The sequence below is a fragment of the Marmota monax genome, unplaced genomic scaffold (assembly GCF_021218885.2).
Source record: "Marmota monax isolate L192 unplaced genomic scaffold, Marmota_monax_Labrador192_F-V1.1 WCK01_AAM20220418_F8-fsc00455, whole genome shotgun sequence".
Lineage (NCBI taxonomy): Eukaryota > Metazoa > Chordata > Mammalia > Rodentia > Sciuridae > Marmota > Marmota monax.
This window is the reverse complement of record NW_026694780.1, coordinates 408,426-429,638: the sequence shown is the minus strand read 5'-3', so window position 1 is coordinate 429,638 and position 21,213 is coordinate 408,426.

The following is a 21,213-nucleotide window of genomic DNA, read 5'->3' as shown; positions in this document are numbered from 1 at the left end:
TCCATTGTGTATAAATGCCACATTTTTTTTATCCATTCATCTATTGAAGGGCATCTAGGTTGGTTCCACAGTCTAGCTATTGTGAATTGTGCTGCTATTGAAAAAATTAACAAAACTAAAAGTTGGTTCTTCGAAAAAATAAATAAGATCGACAGACCCTTAGCCATGCTAACGAAGAGAAGAAGAGAGAGAACGCAAATTACTAACATACGGGATGAAAAAGGCAATATCACAACAGATGCTACAGAAATACAGAAGACAATTAGAAATTATTTTGAAAACCTATATTCCAATAAAATAGAAGATAGTGAAGACATTGATAAATTTCTTAAGTCATATGATTTGCCCAGACTGAGTCAGGAGGATACTCACAACTTAAACAGACCTATATCAATGGATGAAATAGAAGAAGCAATCAAAAGACTACCAACCAAGAAAAGCCCAGGACCGGATGGGTATACAGCGGAGTTTTACAAAACCTTTAAAGAAGAATTAATACCAATACTTTTCAAGTTATTTCAGGAAATAGAAAAAGAGGGAGCTCTGCCGAATTCATTCTATGAGGCCAACATCACCCTGATTCTGAAACCAGACAAAGACACTTCAAAGAAAGAAAACTACAGACCAATATCTCTGATGAACCTAGGTGCAAAAATCCTCAATAAAATCCTGGTGAATCGGATACAAAGGCACATCAAAAAAATTGTGCACCATGATCAAGTAGGATTCATACCTGGGATGCAAGGATGGTTCAATATACGGAAATCAATAAATGTTATTCACCACATCAATAGACTTAAAGATAAGAACCATATTATCATCTCGATAGATGCGGAAAAAGCATTCGACAAAGTACAGCATCCCTTTATGTTCAAAACATTAGAAAAACTAGGGATAACAGGAACTTACCTCGACATAGTAAAAGCTGTGTATGCTAAGCCTCAGGCTAGCATCATTCTGAATGGAGAAAAACTGAAAACATTCCCTCTAAAATCTGGAACAAGACAGGGATGCCCTCTATCACCACTTCTATTCAATATAGTTCTCGAAACACTGGCCAGAGCAATTAGACAGACGAAAGAAATTAAATGCATAAAAATAGGAAAAGAAGAACTTAAATTATCACTATTTGCGGAGGACATGATTCTATTCCTAGAAGACCCAAAAGGGTCTACAAAGAAACTACTAGAACTAATAAATGAATTCAGCAAAGTGGCAGGATATAAAATCAACACGCATAAATCAAAGGCATTTCTGTTACTGGGGCTTTCATTCATTGCCGCTTGATTGACTAGTCACTACAGGATACTCCATAAAGTAGTCAGGAGAGGATTGGGGGAAGAAACCTTTAAGATTTGCCAGCCAGAATCTCACAGTTGTTCCAACCTTTTGTCTATCTCCACACATCCAAAGGCAGGCTGGTATTAGAGACACTGGGTACTCACACCACATGTGTTCCAAGCCTAGACAGGATAGTGAGAAATGGCTTTGGCAGACCCCAACATGCCTGACCCACAGGACAAATGATTAGGAGCCACCTAAGCTGTGAATCCTGTCCCCTGAATGTTGTAGAATGGTGGCTTGCACTAACTGCATTTAATTAGCTGTCGGGTTCCCACAATTGTTCTCCAGAAAGAAAGATGCACCTCAGATAGATGTGGGGTGCGTGTGAAGGAGTTTATCTCCTTGATGGTCCTGGCTTAGCCTCTATCTGAGACCAGAGATGATACCCATGTTGAGAACCAAGATTGGGTCCTGTTCCCCTGGAGTTGACGATTGAAAACTTGAGAAATGCTGAGGCAAGAGCAAAAAGTTTTATTTAAGGGACAGGACAGAGGGGGAGAGAGAGGTGTGTGTGGGGGTACTTGCCGCAGTCCGGCTGGGCAAAATAACCGGGAGGTGACAAGCAACTTGAAGGCTGAAGCGGGAACTGCTTTATTGCGAAGGAACACAGCGGGAACTCAAGGTAGCGGGCACCCAAGGTAGCAGGAGCCGCTTTATTGTGGGACAGCAGAGGTATATATACCTGACTGATTACACACAGCTTGACTCAATTAGCATCATGTAGATACAGCAATCAGCCAATAAGGAATCCCCACTATCTAAATGGCTCGGTGGTGTTGCCTCACAAACCACTCCTCCTGGTAAGCTGCCAGGGGCCATCTTGACTTGATTTGCGGTCCCCAACAGGTACTGACTCTCCTTTGGAGAGGAGGGGGTCCAAAGCTGATGCCCGAGGGAGTAGGGGTATCCTGCCCCTTTTATAGATTCCAGGTTTCCCTTCTTCTCATGCCCTCTCCTCCTTCCATCTTGCCTACATGACCAAAAGTGACCAAAAGGGCAGGAAGAGAGCCTCCAAAGGATACTCCTGCCTGGAAGGAAAATTCTCTGGAGGCAGGTAACCTTGGAAACCTGTTGCAGGAGAGGGAAGTTCTCTGGAGGGATTATCATTTTATTTCCTTTTGAATCAGTCCCCATCTTCCTGACCCAGTTGTTTATTATCTACACTGACTGTCCTTTGTCCTCACCCCCACCCCAGTCTCATTAGCTCATTAAGTGTTTCACTACAAATAAGCAAAACTATTTTGTATAGGTTGACTTATTTTCCCTCCAAAGATGTTGAAGTCTTAACCCATGGTCCCTGTGGGTGTGATCTTATTTTATTTTATTGAGAGAGAGAGAGAGAGAGAGAGAGAGAGAGAGAGAGAGAGAGAGAGAGAGAGAATATATCCTTTTGTAGATGGACACAACACAATACCTTTATTTTTTATGTGGAGCTGAGAATCGAACCCTGGCCCTGCCCGTGCTAGGCGAGCGCTCTACCGCTGAACCAGAATCCCAGCCCGTGATCTCATTTTAAAATTCAGTATTTGTAGATCATCAAGTCCAATGAGGTCATGAAGGTGTGCCCTAATTCAAATGATTGATGTACTTATGGAAAGGAGAAATCTAGATACAAAGAGACAAGCTTATAAGGCGAACCCTATGTAAACATGAAGGCAGAGATTGGTGTGATGTAACTATGAGCCAAAGAGTGCCAAAGATTGATAGCAACCACCAGAAGCTGGGAGAAGGGCATAGAGCTGAGTCTTGTTTGCAGCTTCTAGAAGAACCTGTTGTCACAATCATCTTGTCTCTAGGACTGTGAGGCTATATCTAGCTTACGGCACCACCTAGGAACAAATATAACATCAATTTGTAAGAAATCAAATACCATTGTAATCCATGCTATGACTATATTATCACCTTATTAAAACTTTTCTTATTTTCTCCCTTTGGTTAGTATTTTTTTTTAGGGAAAATAGAAAGCATTCTAATAAATATTTGTTAATGTGATTTGTTCTCTACTTTGAGTGGAGAAGAAAGTATTATCAGTGGATTTTTTTAAATCTCTGCATTAGTTTTTCTTCTGTTTGTATTATAGCTTTGGATAACACTATGCACACACAGTTTTTCCTGAGATGAAGTCCACTTGTCTCCATGTTTAGGCAGATCCAGATTTTATGGATTTTTCTACTTAGGTCAAGAGGCATTTCTGTTCTCTTCTCTTTTGTTTTGTTAAGAAAGCCTGTAATTTATTTTGTAGACCATGAGTCAACTGTTCCAAACCACTGGAAGGTTAATTTGTACTTCCCCACTAAACATACTTTCAAAGAAAGAAATATTGCTTCAGTAAGTTAATTCAAAAGAGAAATAAAGATGTTTTTAAAGTTTCATGTTTAAAAGGAGAAAAGAAAGTAAGGAGGGAAAATATTAGTTCCTTTTTCTCCCTCATTTTTTAGCTCATTCTCCTTTCCTACTCTCCCATATTTTAATAGCACCATGACCTAAGGATCAGAATAAAATTAAAATAAATTTCCCAACTTCTGTACAGCCATACCACTCTCTAAGCCGCTCACCTTATAGGCCAGTGTCAGCAGCCCTGGCTTCTGGCTGTGTGATTTTCAAAGTAGGGTTTTCTGGATTATTCCCAGTTTCCTGCTTATTCTTGTATCTGTACTAAAGCTGTGAGCATCTATTTGAGGTTTCTCATTGTGATGTACACAAAATATTATCCCTTTTCTCAATCATTGTGGTAATTTATCTTCATGGATTTGAGAACAGCTGGATGCCAGATGCCTTGGAAGCTCTCTTGTCCTTCAAAGAACAGGACAGTAAAGCAAAGTGAAAATCCTTGTTCACTCTCAGCCTCTATTCTGCCTCCAGCAATACCACTGAGTCTACACTTGCTGTGCACAGCTCATCTGACCTCCAGCCACAACGTCAAACAGTGCCTGCAAAATTGTGTCATCTTATGGCTTGGAAGTAGGGAATTTGCAAAGGCATGCTTTGCAAATGAGTTACCTCTTTTGCAGTTCTTCTGCCCACCACAAAATAAAATGACATGAATTTTACTTCTTTGAAAAAAGATCACAACCCTAAATTCATTCATTCATTCATTCATTCATTCATTTCTTTCTTTTATTTGGAGGCAAGTGTGTTCAACCACCGAGTCATATCCCCAGCCCTTTTCTATTTTTCATTTTGAGACAGATTCTCACCAGGTTGATAACAGCCTTGCTAAATTTCTGAGGCTGGCTTTGAACCTCCTGCCTCAGCCTCCTGAACCACTGGGATTATAGGCATGCACCACCACACCTGGCTTTATAAGTAAATTTCTAAGAAAAATGAAGGAAACTTACAAAGCTTTCCAGGGCAGTGGCTTGGTTGCAATTTTGTTTCAGGTGCTTGCTCTACTGTTTTGAGAAAGCTCCCACAGACTTGCTTGGTATTTTGTTTTGCTTTCCCAGAAAGGCTATCCTTTAGGAATTGATTTTCTTTTTCACTGAAAGGTAGGTGCAAAAGGCAACCATTTAATTTAAAATGGTATTGCCTAACATGTCAGAAAATGGGCCATTTTCAGCATAGGGCTTTGAAGCCTTTTTCTAAGCTCATTATATTTCCTGATTTCTTTTCTTATTTTCTTAGTTTTAGAAAGCAGACTCTCTGTATTTTAACAGTAAGATAAATGTGTATAAGTTCCCTTGGATGAATCACTGAGCTGATTTGTTAAATCGACAGTACTTGGAACCTACAGGACAGAAAGTTCTTGCTTAACTACTGTCTCAAGTCTAACACTTACCTAATTTGCCATCAAAGGCCCTCACAATGTTTATTTCCTTCTTAACTAGAAAAACAGCATTCACTGCCTGGCAAGGTGGTTCATGTGAGAAATAGAGTCCCACGAATAACAGCAAAGCCTTCAGAAATACCACTGTGATTATTTTTGTTTTTGATTGCAATGAGAATGTTTTGTTCTTCTCTCCCACTTTTTTATTGGTTGAATTTACATAGAACAAAAATTTCCAGTCTTAAGTATATAGTTTATTGAAGTTCAGTAATTGAATATGAATTCCTTGGATGCTCCCTCAAGGTGTTTTGTCCAGCAATGGCCAACTGAATGAGTGAAAGATATCCGTTCCACAGTGCCTGCTGTTCTGTGCCAGTCCACATCGAGAGAGGGGTTTTATGTTAGTCTGTTAAAGCAGTGACATCATCAGCTTTAGTTTGTTTGTATAACCACCATTCCAAGGAGCAACTGTCCTGGCATACATACAAGAAAGTAACTTTCTACACAGATAACAGTAACTTGCCTTGGTTCTACATGTGCATAAGAGAAAGCCAGTGTCCTTCAAGATAATATGTGTCTGGATTTTTTGGCCCAGGTTTACTCTTATTGTTCCTTTAACTTGGTTAGGTTTTGGGGAACAGAAAGGGGACATACAGGGACATGGTAGTTTACTGTCCTCCTTTTATTTAGGGATGATACACTATGTCCTATAGTAAGTATGTGTTTAATTTTATAAGATACTAACATACTGTTTTCAAATTGCCATTTTCAATTGCTACCAGTAATATATGAGAATCTATATTGTTGTTGTCCAGCATTTGATCTTATTAGTACTTTTTATTTCAGTAATTCTGATAGATGTGTAGTAATAGCTCATGGAGGTTTTAAACTGTATTTTCCTAAAAGGCTAATTATAAAATTCTTTTCATATGATTATTTGCCATTTGGCTATCTTCTTTGGTAAAATGCCTGTTTGTGTCTTTGCCTTTTAAAGATTTTATTTTTCCCTGTTGAATTTTGAGAATTCTTTTCATATTTTAGATAGAAGTTTTTTTTTGTCAGATATGTATTTTTTGCAAATATTTTTTTCCAGTCTGAAGTTTCTTTTTTCATCCTGTTTTACAGAGGTTTTCTCAAAGCAAAAGCTTTTAATTTTAATAAGGTCTGACAAATTTTTTTCCTTTTATGGATCATGCGTTTAGTGTCAAATCTAAGAGGTCATTGCCAAGTATTAGATCTAGAAGACTTTCTCCTACAGTTCTATCAAAAAGTTTTATATGTCAAAGTCCATTATCTATTTTAAGATAGTATTTATGTAAGATTTAGTGTTGAGATAGAAGTTGATTTTTAAAAATTTAATTGATATTCAATAATTGTACATATTTGTGGGGCAGAAGGTGATATTTTCATATATGTGTGACATGTGATGATCAAATCAGGATAATTAGCATATCCACCACCTCAAACATTTATCATTCTTTGTGTTGGGAACATTCAGGATTCTTCTAGTTACTTTGAAATGTGTAATAAATTATCCTTAATGGATTGTACTAGAGAACACTAGTGCTTATTCCTCCTATCTAACTGTATTCTTCTCCCCTCCCCACCATTGGCCTATAGATGTCCAATACTATACTGTCTTAATAATTATATTTTAATCATATGCTTTGGAATCAGGTTATTTCTCCCACTTCTTTTTCAGAATTGTTTTAGCAGTTCTAGGTCCAGTGCCTTTACATATAAATTTTAAAATATGGAACTTTCTTTTAACAAAATCATATTATTGTAAAATAAGAAATGCATACAAAATTACAGATAATGCATAAAATGTGAAAGTTAAAGAATCACGGAGAAACTCACATCACCCAATATATGAAATAGAAGATATCAGGACACTGCAAGCTGTATGTAAGCTCTTCTTAATTATTCTTGTCCCCCATTACTCTTAAATTGTTCAAGTACTCTTTTGCCTGTTTCTATACCTTTCATATGTATTACTTAGTGTACCAAAACTATGCATATTTTAATTTTTCCTGGTTTGAACTGATATATAATTTGTGTCATTTCTACATGCTTTCTTCTATGTTTCTTTCTTTGCTCTACATTTTGCTCTGGAGATTTTGCTAATAATGCATATAGCTTTTGGTTACTTGTTCTTGAAGCTTCATAGGACTCCACTGTGTGAATATAACACATTTTATTTTTCTAATATTTTGGTGATGAACAGACAAATTCTTTCTGGTTGGCATTACAAAAAAATGAAGCTGTTGGTATTTTTGTACGTAATGTTCATGTGTGAGAAAATTCTCTACAACTTATAAATTCTCTACAACTTATAACTGGTTCATAGGATAGGCACATCTCCAATTTTATGACATATTGACTTCAATTGTATTCAAAAGTGTATGAGTTCATATTGAACATGCCTTGTTTTTCCTCTTAAGATATATCTCATGTTATCTTTTGATCCCTTTTAAAATCTATAAAATATTCCATTAAATGAAGATCTGTTTGTGGGAATAGACAAATGAGAACAAATAAATTCTATCCATTTAGAACTTATAACAGAAACAGAGTCGAACAACATCTCTTGCATATGACAAAGACCAGAGACAGAAAGGCGGGTAGGTAGGAGGGAAAGCCTTATAGTAAAAGAAGGAAGACCTTATGTATATTCTCACTGAAAATTGTAAGTGTAGAGAAACTGCAGGTAGTTAAAAATGTCATATGATTAATTTGTGTTGTATAATTGAGGACCACTACTTTCTCTTCTTGATACTGACTTGGAGGCAGAAACAAGTGCTGATGAATCTGAGCTGATTGCTGCAGGGGTTGTGGTTTAGAATTCTGTTGTCGTGTGTCATATGTCATCTCATATGTCATAATAAACCTTTATACATTTGAAGGACATTCAAGCATTTTGTCATATTTTTGCTATTATAAACAATGAAGGTATTTCAAATTTATAAAATAAATATCTAAGTCAACAGTTTGCTTTTACAACAATTTCAACAGAGATTTTTAACTTGTCCTTAAGACTGCCATTCTAGTTTACTAATTGTGTAGTTGTGAAGCTTCCTTTCAGATAGGTGAGTTTGAGGTGAATACTTTCTAAAGTATTAATCGATGAAGATCAAGATAGACATATTTAAATGTCTTATTAAAATCTAGTGAGACAATTTATAATAAGTGAAATCAGGGAGCATATAGTGCAGTCATAAAGCTGATGAATGGATTAGGTCAGGTGGTATATTTTCCATGGACACCTCTGGGTCACATTGTATTAAAGAGTTTGGAAGAAAGGAAGACTCCAAAAACCATTTACAAATAATATAAGTACATTAAAAAAGTTTTATTTTAGTTGTAGACGGATACAATATCTTTATTTTATTTATTTATTTATTTTTAATGTGGCGCAGAGGATTGAACCTAGTGCCTCACACATGCCAGGCAACCCCAGCCCAACATGAGTACTTTTTTTTTTTTTAACAGTAACAAAGTAAAGTGCCTGGAGTAAGAGATAAAGGAATAAAAAAGAGACTTTAAACACATTTATGGTAACAAATCTTAGAGGCAATGAGAAATGAGATTCAGGCAAGAGATAAATGGACTTTAAAATACAAAAAGACAATAGGAGAAGTGCAGAAACCAGAAGTGATGAAGGTTTTTTTTTTTTTCTCTCTCAAAGAAAAAAAGAAGATAACATTCAAAAACATTTTTGAGTGCTTACTGGTGAAACATCTTTATGTTTTGTGAAGTATTAGGAAAACAGTAAATCAAAAGTTCTAATCCCAGAAAAATCACAATTTATATAATACAGGAAATGTTATGGTACCAGCAAATGGAAGCCATTCAAACTGGATAAAATAGTAAATTTATTCGCTCATGAGTTTGCAAAGTCTGGAGGAAAGCAAGCGTCAGGGCGGTGTGGCAGTAGTTCAGTGACATCCAGTCTTGAACTGTTTTTTGTTTTCTCTCCACTTTACCTTTCGCAGTGTCAGATGTCTTTCCTCCCAGACAAGCTTCTGTGTCTCTCAGTTGCTCCCAGAATTACCTGTATTCTCTGTAGCCATTGAATAAGGACCTGAGTTTTACTTCCAAGGACTGGCTTTGGTTCTTATGCCCCATTCATAGACCTACTGCCAAGGCAAAGGGGAAGGGAACACTATCTATCTCAGTCAGGACTCACATCTGAAGCTCTTGCATTAGGACAATCCCAGACAAATGTTACGGTGGTTACACAATGGGGGAAGGCAGGTTCGTGAAGGAAAATCTGGGTATTAGAAAAAAAAAAAAAAGAAAAGAGAATTGATTCTGGGGTTGGGTTGACCACAAAGAAAAGCCCACTATACGCTCCTGATTGTAAAGCCAGAATTAGACAGGCAGTCAGTACAGATAGGTAAATCGAGTCAGGTCAGATCAAGTCAGGCCAATTTTGAGTGAGTTGGAGACTGTCCCCTGAGGGATTGAAATGTTAATTCCTTCAGAGTCCTTCCTCCACCCTTATCAAGAACCTACCTCTGCTCCAACCTGTTGCCAGGGTAATCTGTCCCAGAAATTGGCCCTCCCTACAGGGAGCTAAAAAGTTGTATATTAATGTGTCCTGGGCTGTACCCATACTGCCTTTCCCCCCTCAGCCCACCTGTTTTCCACCTTTTGGCCATCCAAGGGAGCACTCCTGGACCTAGTCACATATGCAGGAAGGAGAAAGATAAGGGGAAGAGAGCAAGAGAACAAAGAAACCCTAGGACATATAAAAAGGGCAGAACAGGGGCTGGGGTTGTGGCTCAGAGGTACAGCACTCCTCTAGCATGCTTGAGGCACTGGGTTCAATCCTCAGCACCACATTTAAAAAAAAAGATATTGTATTTACCTATAACTAAAAAATAAATAATTAAAAAATAAAATCTTTAAAAAAAGGGGATGGGGGCACAATACCTAGCTTTTTGGGATACAAGGATACCAACTATGCTTCCCTTCTTCCCTCTGGGAGAAGTCTATATTACCCCTTTTAAAATAAACCCTGCTTTATATGTTTGCCTCAGAGTGCTTCTCTAATGTTCAAATTTCAGTATGTGAGGAAGCAGAACTCATCACCAATAACTGGTGGTATCTGTTGGGGGCAGTAGTTGAAAATGCAAATAACTCTAGCACAAGTGAGAAGGTAGTAAATGCTGTAAAAATCAGAAGAATATATATGAAAAGGGTATATATGAAAAGTCCACATTTGAATGAGACTATTTTGCTTGAATTTCATTAAAGAACTCTTCTTTGTGTGCACTTTGTTTAGTTTACAATTTTCTAAAGAGGGCAAAATTGTGACTTTTATACAGATATAAAAAGAAACATAAGTAAAAGATTTTGTTTAACTTACTAATGAGGAAATCACTGAGGTGTTACAACAAGTTCAAAGAAGTCCAAAGAGCAAAAATTTATTTATAGTAAAGGAATGTCAAAGTGAATATGCAAAGAAGTCAGAATTAGCTAGGGAAGGCAGAGGAACCTCTTCCTGACAGGACAGAATTTGCATGTTGATAGACAAGAATTATTTCTTATTGCTATCTGTCATTGACAGTTTATAACAGTTGCAAAATGGCTCCTCTAGAATCAGTCAGATGAAACAGAAGGGTGACCACAGACAAGGCACAATTTTCTGCTGAAGCACACATTTTCACTCATTCTATTTGGCTATTATGAAATCTCATATATTCAGGTCAACAGGCATAAACCACAAACCAAACAACCTTCCTGGAAGAGTGTAGAAATCATGCAATTCCCCATTCATGGGTGTCAATTTTAATGTAAATTTTTATTATAGCATGAGGGTTTTTAATATTTTCTTATAATATCATAATAAAAGTAATTGTTTTGATTTCATTTTTAAATATCAATTTTCTATCTTTCTGATGAGTCCCTCCTCCCCAGAGTTTGTACTAAGTAGTTGACCCTGGGGCTTGTGAGTATCTTAATTATTAACTGTATATCCCAGTGAAAGGGAGAGTGGCATACAATTTAAAGGCATTTGAAAGACAATAAGACAACATCGTGGCAAGAATTAAATCAGGAAAATCATTACTAGCAAAAATTGCAAGACATGTATTTTTGAAATTTCTATAATGGAAAATCACAAATATAAAGATTTAAAGAAAATCTCACAAGCTTAATGCTGAATTAATGGAGTTATTTAACATAAATCATTTCTCAACAGCTCTCACCAGACTTATCGGTGGTTTTGAATAGAAAGTGTTTAATCCAACCAGAATGCAGAAATGTTAGCCAGATGTGCCGCCGGAAGACTTTTTTTTTTTTTTTTTTTAAGGGATCCTAAGGAAGTTCTGTCTCTGTAGGAGCCCTGCATGAATAGGACCATGCTCCATTTCCACTGGCTCTCAAGGGTCCATTCATCTTCACACTTGTCAGTGAAGAGCTTCATGGACTGTCCGCCACCATCCGGGGGGAGAAATTACTTTGCTCCCATCTCCAAGATCTTCGGAGAGGGAAAAGAACAAAAGTGTGTTGTGTTTCTCGAGAATGGCAAAACAAAATTGAACCATTTAATTAATTACATTTTTAAAGAACATCATCACTGAGATAAAATAAACAAAATGATTAAATATGCATGTTATTTTTTTCTCAATATAAAAATCCATTTTATAATTTTAGTTTGCTTGAATAGCTATCCTAATAATATTCTTCATCTTAATAATATTCTTCATGTATTTTCATCAAAATTTTATATTTGCACTTTGAGCCTGGAAAAGGAATCCAAGTTTTTGAAACAAATAAATGAGTATCTATTATTTCGATAAAATTATCACCTTTGTGTCCTAATTAGACAAAATTTCTCTCAAGGAGTCTATGATTATAATATTTGGTTTTGCCAGGATGAAAAAGAATTACCTTATGATAGACCAAAAAACTTGGAAAGTTTGTCCCAAAATTCAAACTAAAAATATATTTTTATTATTTTTAATTTAATTAGGAACTATTCTTATTTTGGTAGTTTGTCTTTGGATCAAAAAGCAAGTGAGAAATTTATTTGGATTATATTTTCTTTCCCTTTAATAAAGTGATCAAAGTGTATAAATCACTCATTAGAAATTAAGTCTAATTGTCTAGACTTTAATCCATATTCTTTAATGAAAATATTCTTCTGGATACATTTCTTTTAACCAGTGCTACTGTAAAACTAATACATTGCACTCCCTCCCCCACATACACCTCAATTACATTTTTACAAAGTTAAAATAATTTCCAATTTTAGAGTACTACATATATTTTAACAGAAAGCTGGCATCCTCTGGAATTTGAAATCTGAAATCAGCATAGTTGGGGCATAGAAGACTTTAATCAAATATGTTGGTTTGTAGAAGGTTCATGCATGCTATAATAAAACTTGCCATAGTAAAATTTATTCTCTCAAACTATCTCCTTTTCCAAAGTGGCTTCTTCCAGGAACCTAGTTAGGGAACTTACACTTTGACTTTTCTTTTAAATTTCTTTTGCTTCCATTCTGGCATATCATGGCTCTTCAACTGGTTTTCTTTCTTTTTCATTCTTTATTTTTATACTGGGAATTGAAACCCAGGACACTATATCAATGAAGTGCATCTCAATGCTTTTTTTTTTCTTTTTTGAGACAGGGTCTTGCTAAGTTGCCAAGGCTGGTTTTGAACTTGCGATCCTCCTGTCTCAGCTTCCCAAGTCGTTGGGATTACAGGCCTATGCCACTACTCCCAGCTCTAACCCTATCTGTAACATGACTTGGATTAATCTTTCTTTCCTATCTCACTGCAGTAATGCCTTTTATATCTGAAATAATTCAACTATGCAGGGATTCCGTCAATCAGGGGATTCCCCTGTTGCAACTCCCTTCTCCCAGTTAAATTAAAATCCCTGACGCTGCTATTTGAACTCTCCACTTACCTGTCCTTATTGTGCTTATCTGGCCTGGGGACTGAGAAACCCTCATGACATCACAGCATCCTGTGTGAGGCTGAGCATGGGGTCATGAGCACGAGTACAGCCGTGAGAGTATATGGCCCTTGAGGCTCTTGAACATAAATAGAGCCAATAACACATAACTGAAGATAAAAGACCATGTGCAGATAGTATGCTGAACCTCCCAGGGTAGGGAGTAGGAAATGGTGCTTAGATCTCGGGGAAGTTACTGAAGTCCTCATAGGTTACTGGAGGGTTAGATGGAGCAACGCAGGCAGATCACCAAGAACCACACCGAGTGCTCAAAAAGCAATAGTGATGACTAGTGATCATTCTCATCCCCTTTACTGGTGATAGACTGAAGCACAGACCTACATATATGTAGTTTGTCTTATTTCTCTTTGCCACCACATCATAGACCCTCTGACACTTTAGCTCCCCTTTCAGGCTTCTGATATAAAGTGCAGTGTCGAGACCTCTCCTAGAGCTATTGACAGAGTTCACTTCTTGAAGTCATGTTCTGGTTGATGCTGAGCAAAACTGCGCACTTCTGTAAGACCTGATCAAATCTTCTGTGTTTGGATGATATAGGCTCTGAAAACAGGGTGATTATTGAAGAACAAATTGTTTATTTGCCTCAAATAACCAGTATCCATAATAGCAAAGGAAGAACATCATTCATATTCATGAAATATTCAAACTGTGAAAGCTTTCATTACATTTGTGGATAATGTCAGCTTTGAGCAAAAGGTGAAAGATAGGATATGATTTCAATCCCATATGTAAGGTAGTTATTACTTCAGGGTTTTGTTTTATCGTATTAACAACTGAACGTAGATATGACCACTGCACAATTTCAGATTCTGAGTACAGGAAGAGGAGACATTTCAGAAAATTATTCTTTATACAAAATGGGGCAAAATAATACAACTCTGATGTCAATATTGAAAATGAGGAGGTAATTATTTTCAACATTATTAAGTATTTCTGCCCTGAGAAAGAAAATTTCTCAAGGTAGAGCAAGAAAAAACATCCAATCCAATGTATTTTCAGGTGCATTTCCCACTGCTTTAGATTATATATATATATATATATATATATATATATATATATATATATATATATATATATATATTTGACATGATATCTACCATCTTAAATTTCCTATGCGTATAGTACATTATTGCTAACTGTAGGTACAATATTATGTGGCTTATTCAACTTTCTTAACTGAAACTTTATGTAATAAGTAATTTCTCATTTCCCTCTCCCCTGGCCCCTGGTAAATACTATTTCACTCTTATATTCTATGAATTTGATTGATTATTTTATATGCCTGATGTAAATGGAATCATGCAGTATTTTTCCTGTGACTGGTTTATTTCACTTAGCATAATGCCTTCAAGTTTCATCCATATTGTCATAAGGAGTAGGATTTTTCCTTTTTAAGGCTGAATGGTATTCCATTGCGCATATATATCAGATTTTCTTTTCCAGTTGTCAGTCAATGGCTATTTATGTTGTTTCCATATTTTGGCTATTGTGAATATTGCTGCAGTTAACATGGGAGTGCTCATATTCTGATTTAAAATCTTTTTGACAATATCCAGAAACAAGATTGCTGGATTATACAGTAGCATGTTAAATTATTTGAGGAATGTACACACGTTTTGCATTCCCACCAGCAGTAGGCATGAGTTCCAATTTCCCCACTCCTTGCCAACATGTCTCTTCACTCCCCCATCTCTGATGAGAGCCATCCAGACAAGTATGAGGTGATATTTCATTGTAGTTTTGATCTGCATTTCCCTGATGATTAGTAATGTTGATAACCTTTTCATATACAGGTTTGTCATTTTTATGTCTTCTTTGGAGAAATGTCATAAAATCCTTAGTCTTTTAAAAAATTGGGTTATTAGATTTTTGTTTGTTTTTATTACTGAGTTGTAGGCATTCCTTACATACTTGGCGATAAATCCCTTATTAGGTAGGATAATGGTTTTCTTCCTTCCCAGTGGATGCTTATTTATCTTATTAATTGTTTTCTTTGCTGTGTAGAAACTTTTTTAGTTTGATAAAGTCCCATTTATTCTTGTTTTCTGTATTTTTGATGTCCTTTCCATAAAATCATTGCCAAGATCAATATCACAAAGATTTTTCCATTTGTTTCCTTCAAGGAGGTTAAAATATCAAGTCTTACATTCAAGCCTGTTATTCATTTTGAGTTGATTTTTGAGTATGTTATAAGATAAAGGGTCCAATTTCATCCTTCTACATATGGCATCCAGTTTTCCCAGCACCGTTTGTTGAAGAGACTGTCCTTTTCCCAATTGTATAGTCTTGGCACCCTTTTAAAGATCATTTAATTCTATTTGCTTAGATTTATTTCTGGGTTCTCTGTTCTATTCTGTTGATCCATGTGTCTGTCTTTTTGGCAGTATTATGCTGTTTGATTACTGTAGCTTTATAATAAAAATTGAAATCAGAGAAGGTGATTCTTCCATTTTTGATTTTTTTTGATGAGACTGATTTGGCTATCTGTGGTCTTTTATGATTCTATATAAATGTTAGAATTTCTTTTTCTATTTTTGTAAAAAATACCATTGGATGTCTAAATGTAGAAAATGAAACTAGATCCCTATTGCCTAGTTTGCACAACTATCAACTTAATGTAGATCAAAGACCTAGGAATTAGACCAGAAACTTTGCAACTGCTACAAGAAAATGTAGTGTCAACATGCCAACATATAGGTGCAGGCAAAACATTCTTCAATAGGATTCCTAAAGTTCAGGAACCAATAATTAATTAATGGGATGGCATCAAATTAAAAAGCTTCTGTATGGCAAAGGAAACAATTAAAATCATGATGAGAGAGTCTACAGAATGGAAAGAAATTTTTGCCAACTAATCTTCCTATAGAGGATTGATATCTACAATGTATGAAGAGATAAAACAAAAACAAAAAAACTTACCCCTCCCCCCCAAACCTAAAACAAACCAAATAATCAAGTCAATAAATGAGCCAATGCATTAAATAGACATTTCTAAAAAAAAGTACAAATGGCTAATAAATATATTAAAAATTGTTCAATGTCTTCAGCCATCAGGGAAATGCAAGTAAACACTACACTCAGATTTCATCTTACTCTAGTTAAAATGGCAATTATCAAGAGTACAAATAATAATAAAATGCTGGTGGGGATGCAGGAAGAAAAGAACACTTATATACTGTTAGTAGGATTGTAAATTAGTTAACCACTAAGGAAATCAGTATGAAGTTTCCTCAGAAGATTAGGTATGGAAACACCATATGACTCAGCTATACCACTTCCTGGTATTTATCCAAAAAAACATGCATGTAGTGATGCATGTACACTTGTGTGTATAGCAGTGCAAGTCACATTCTAGGTGTCCATCCTAGGTATCCATCAACAGAGGAATGGATAAAGCAAATGTGGTATATATATAGACAAAGGAGTTTTACTTGACCTTAACAAGGAAGGAAATTATGTCATTTGCAGAAAAATGGTTGAAACTGGAGAACACCATGTTAAGTAAAATATACTAGATTCAGAAAGTCAAGTTTTTATATGTGGAAGATAGAAAAAGCAAAAAAGTAGAAGGGAGAACTTTAAAGGAAGGAGATCTATTAGAACTGCTTTGGCTTCATTCCACAAATTTTGGTATGTATATTTTGATTTTCCTTTGTCTCCTTTTGTTTTCTAATTCCCCATTTGATTCCACATTTGACCTAATGAGTGTTAAACAGTATGTTGTTTAATTTCCACATTTTTGTGTATTTCTTAGTTTTTATTCTCCTACTGAAATCTAATTTCATTGCATTGTGGTCAGAAAACATACTTGCGATAATTTCAATCTACTTAAATATGTTTTATTGTTTTGTGACTTATGTGACATCCTGGAGAAAGATCCGAGTGTGCTCGGGAACTACATGTATTCTGTTGCTGTTAGGTGGAATGTTTTATTTATATCTTTTAGCTTCATTTTATCTATATGCTATTCAAGTTTTCTGTTTCTTTTTGATCTTCATTCTGAATGTTTTGTTCTTTATTGAAGGTGGGGTATTGAAGTCTCCTATTAGTGTTGCACTGCTGTCTAATTCACCTTTCAGATAGGTCATTTTTAAAAAAATGTATTTTGGTGTTCTGCTATTTGGTGCATACATATTTATTTTTGTTCTATCTTCTGGGTGGATTGACCCTTTTATCATTATACAATTTCTCTCTTTGTTTCTTGTTACAATTTTTTACTTAAAAGCTTATTTTGTCTGATAGAAATAAGGATATTCCTGTTCTCTTTTGTGTACTATATGCATAAAAATAATTTACCATCCCTTCACATTCAGCCTTATATTTCCTTAATTCTAAAATGAGTTTCTCATAGACAGAATATAGTTGGGTCTCGTGTTTTGATAAATTCAGCCCCTCTGAATTTCTTCTGATGGGGAGTTTAATCCATTTGCACTTTAAACAAATATCAATAAATGAAAAGTTACTTTTGCCACCTTTTGGTTTTGTCTTTTTTCCTATTTCTGTCTGCTGTTGTGTTTTGTTGACTTGGGTATTGATTTGGCTAGGTTCCTTTTTCTTTTAATTGTTTAATTTCTATATATGTAGTTAGTTACCTTGAGGCAAACAAAGTGATAGCAACTTAGGTTCAACTACTGCCCAAACTCTACCCATTAAGTTCTCCTCTCCATTTTATATACTGTTGTCAACACAGTTTAAATCTATTCACATTGTATATCTTTTAACATATTTTTGTTATAATTATTTGTAATACTTTTGACTTTTAACTTTTATGCTAGAATTGAAAGTTATTTTTCACCATCTTTATAGTAATACAATATTATGAATTTGTCTCTATATTTACTTTTGAAAATGAGTTTCATACTTGTGTCATCATGCTGCTATTTAGCATTCTTCCATTTTAACTTGAACTTCTTTAGCACGTCTTGATCTAACTGTGAACTCCCTCACTTTTTGAATGTCTTGGAAAATTATTGCTTCTTCAAAAAAAAAGGAGATTTTTTACCAAGTATATTATTCTTGGTTGACTGATTTTCTTTTTCCTTTCATAATTTCAAATGTATCATTTTGTTCCCTCCCAGACTGCAAAGTTTTTGCTAAAAAAAATGTACTTATAGTCTTATGGAGGGCCCCTTGTATAAGACAAATTGCTTTACTCAGGTTGCTTTTAATGCACAATATTCATTAAAATCATTATGACTTCTATGTAATTAAAATAATTTCAACTTATTACTAATTAAATTAATACTATTTAAAACATTAGTATTATTTTGTATCTAATGATAAATGAATCCCTTCCCAACTATACATCACTAGAATGTTTCTCCAGGAGTAGCAAGATAGATTTCTTTGAATTTGTTCTTTGATTCACTTAAATTCCTTTCTGTTATCATTATAATGTACTACTTTTGTATCTGAGTCAGATCTGTCTGTCTGAAATGCTTAGTGAAGAAATTAGTATTTCTGAAAAATATTATTTAAAAGAAGTAAAGGGATGTTCCAATATTCTATTCTATGCAAATATTCTTTGAGGACCTGTGAAACTTCCTTGAAGTACTGGAACTCTGCACAGGGTTTGGGGAGTAAACCCACTTAGATTGACAGATTAGGTATGCTGGTTATTAGTTGCTAGGCCTGAGAACCTGGGAGCCAATGATGTAATTCCAAGTTAGAGGGCAGGAGAATATAAGATCAAGCAGGATAAGGGTATAATGGGGTGAATTTGTTCTTCCTTTATGTTTTAGTCAGATTTTTCACAGCTGTGACTAAAGGACCTGACCAGAACAACTGTAGAGGAGAAAAGTTTATTTGGGGGCCCAGAATTTCAGAGGTCTCAGTCCATGGACAGCTGGCTTTATTCCTTGGGGCATGAGGTGAGACAGGACATTATGGTGGAAGAGTGTGGCAGAGGGAAGCAGCTCACATGATGATCAGGAAGCAGAGAGAGACTCCACTCACCAGCTACAAATATATACCCCAAAGCCATGCCCCTAATTCTCCATCTCCTCCAGCCACACCCCACCTGCCTTCAGTTACCACTTGATCAATCCCATCAGGTGATTAATTCACTGATTAGGTTAAAGCTCTTATAACCCAATCATTTACTCTCTGAACCTTCCTGCATTGTCTCACCCATGAGCTTTTGGGGGACACCCCTCATCCAAACCATAACACTCTGCTTGAGTAGGCCTTCAATGAATTGGATGACGCTCAGTCATTTTGGGGTTGGTGACCTACATCACTGAGTTCCCTGACTCAAATGCTAATCTCATTCAGAAACTTGATCACAGACATACCAGGAAATGATGTTTAATCTGTGCACCAAAGGCCACTTAAATTGACACGAAATTACCATCACACAAATGAATAGACACACAACTATCACCTAAATCAGGGTACAAAATAGTTCTATAACCATCTCCCCAAAGTTCCTCATGCCATTAGTTTTTAGTCAAAACTTCAAAATATGTTTAACATCTAACAGCCATTGATATTTTCTCCATCTTTCTAGGTTTGTATTTATCAGAGTGTTATTATGTGAGTGAAATAACATAGTACATACAGCCTTTTATGTCTGTCTTCTTTCATTTAGTGTAATGCATTTGAACAAACCTCTGTTAATGAATTTATCAGTACCCATACTTTTATTGCTGAGTAGTATTCCATTATATGGAATTACTAAATTTGCTTATCCATTTCCCAGTTGTGAGATGTACAGGTTGTTTTCAGAATTTGTAAATACCGTATTAGCTGCTCTAAACATTTCCCTGTATGTTTTGTATGCACATAGGTTTTCATTTTACATGGAAGAACCCTGATATGTGAAATTACTGTTCAAATAGCATTCTTAACTCTATAAAGATCTGCCAAACTGTTTTAAGAAGTGACTGTATTTTACATGTTGAACATACGCTCATATTCTATTTCAGATATTGATATATCATATCTGGTGAGATGTCTATTTTAAATCTTTTAAATTTCTAATTTAAACAATCATTGTTTCTTATTGTTGAGCTTGGAGAATCTATGCATTTTTTATACAAGCTCTTTGTTGGATATATTATTTGAAAATATTGTCTTTTGATCTATTACTTCTATTCTTTCTCCCGCCTCCCTTCTCTCTCTTGTACTAAAAATTAAACTTGGGCACTTAACCACTGCGCCACATCCCCAGAAATATTTATTTATTTATTTATTTATTTTATTAGAGCCAGGGTCTCACTGAGTTGCATTAGGCCTTACTGAGTTGCTGAGGCTGGTATTGAACTAGCAATCCTCCTGCCTCAGCCTCTGGAGCTACTGGGATTACAGGCCTGTGACATGGCACCCAGTTCAATATATTATGTCTTTATTTTCTTATTGTGTTTTTCAAAGAGCAAAGTCTTAATTTTGATAAAGCCCAATTTATTATTTTCATTCACTCTGCCCTATATCAGAGAAAACATTCACCATTTGTTTTTTTGGGGGTTGGCTAACTTCACTTAGCATTATCTTTTCTAACTGCATCCATTTACCTGCAAATGCCATGATTTTATTCTCTTTTATTGATGAGTAATATTCCATTGTGTATATATGCCACATTTTTTAATCCATTCATCTAATGAAGGACATCTAGGTTGATTCCACAGTTTAGCTATTGTGAATTGTGCTGCTATAAACATTGATGTGGCTGTGTCCCTGTAGTATGCTGCTTTTAAGTCCTTTGGGTATAGACCAAGGAGAGGAATAGCTAGGTCAAATGGTGGTTCCATTCCCAATTTTCCAAGGAATCTCCATTCTGCTTTCCATATTGGCTGCACCAATTTGCAGTCCCACCAGCAATGTATGAGTGTGCCTTTTCCCCCACATCCTCGCCAACACTTATTATTATTTGTTTTCATAATAGCTGTCATTCTGACTGGAGTGAGATGGTATCTTAGAGTAGTAGTTTTGATTTGCATTTCTCTAATTGCTAGTTATAATGAACATTTTTTTCATGTATTTGTTGAATGATTGAATATCCTCTTCTGACAAGTCTCTGTTCATGTCCTTGGCCCATCTATTGATTAGGTTATTTGGCTTTTTTTTTTTTTTGGTGCTTAGCTTTTTGAGTTCTTTATATATGATAGAGA